Raw genomic sequence first — 744 nt, 5'->3', positions numbered from 1 at the left:
GTCCCGTGACGAGCGATTCCACCGCGACCTCGTCGCCGACTTCCTTGCCTCGGACCTGAGCTCCTCGGTCTCTTCCCCAATTCTCCTCCGCCGACTGCAGCAAACCACCTGTACGCCCTCGCCTCCCGACTCCACTCCGCGCTCCAACCCGACTCTGCCCAAAACACTCTCCGCTCTTCTGAGGCCGACTCTGCCCAAACCGACTCTGCCGAGACCGACACTGCCGAGACCGACTCGACCCAAATTCGCCCCCTGCTCGGCGCTTTATAGGCCGGCAGGAGAACCCATATGCAAATTTCTGGATCAGAACGAGCTCGGGGGTGGAGCCACGTTCGCCCATTGGACGGAGAAAAAGGGGCGTGAACCTCCCCTGATCCTAAAATTTGCATATCTCGATTCTACACCGATGCGCCTGGAGGCGGGGCCAAACCGCCCCGCGCTCGCTGATTGGACGGATCAGAAGTGGGCGTGTAGCATTCCTCATCCGAATTCTCCTCGGAAAGGCCGCATTTTGCACTCGCGGCTCGGCGCGCGTCCCGTACGAGCCCAGGACAGCCTGACGCTCGGTGCTCACAAGTGGTGCGGGAATGGCCGCAGAAAGAGAGAGGTGAAGGTGGTGGAGGGTTTGTGGTGGTGGTTTATGGCCATGGTGCCGTTTGGAATGGCGGTGATGCGATGTTTGCGGGAGCGAGTTGTGAAGGTAAAGATCGTGGCTGTTGGCGCTGTTGTTGTTGTGAAGCGGCG

This window comes from Eptatretus burgeri, chromosome 9, assembly GCF_056783735.1.
Source record: "Eptatretus burgeri isolate ZD-2024b chromosome 9, Ebu_testis_v1, whole genome shotgun sequence".
Classification (NCBI taxonomy): Eukaryota; Metazoa; Chordata; class Myxini; order Myxiniformes; family Myxinidae; genus Eptatretus; species Eptatretus burgeri.
Note: the sequence above shows the minus strand (reverse complement) of the source record.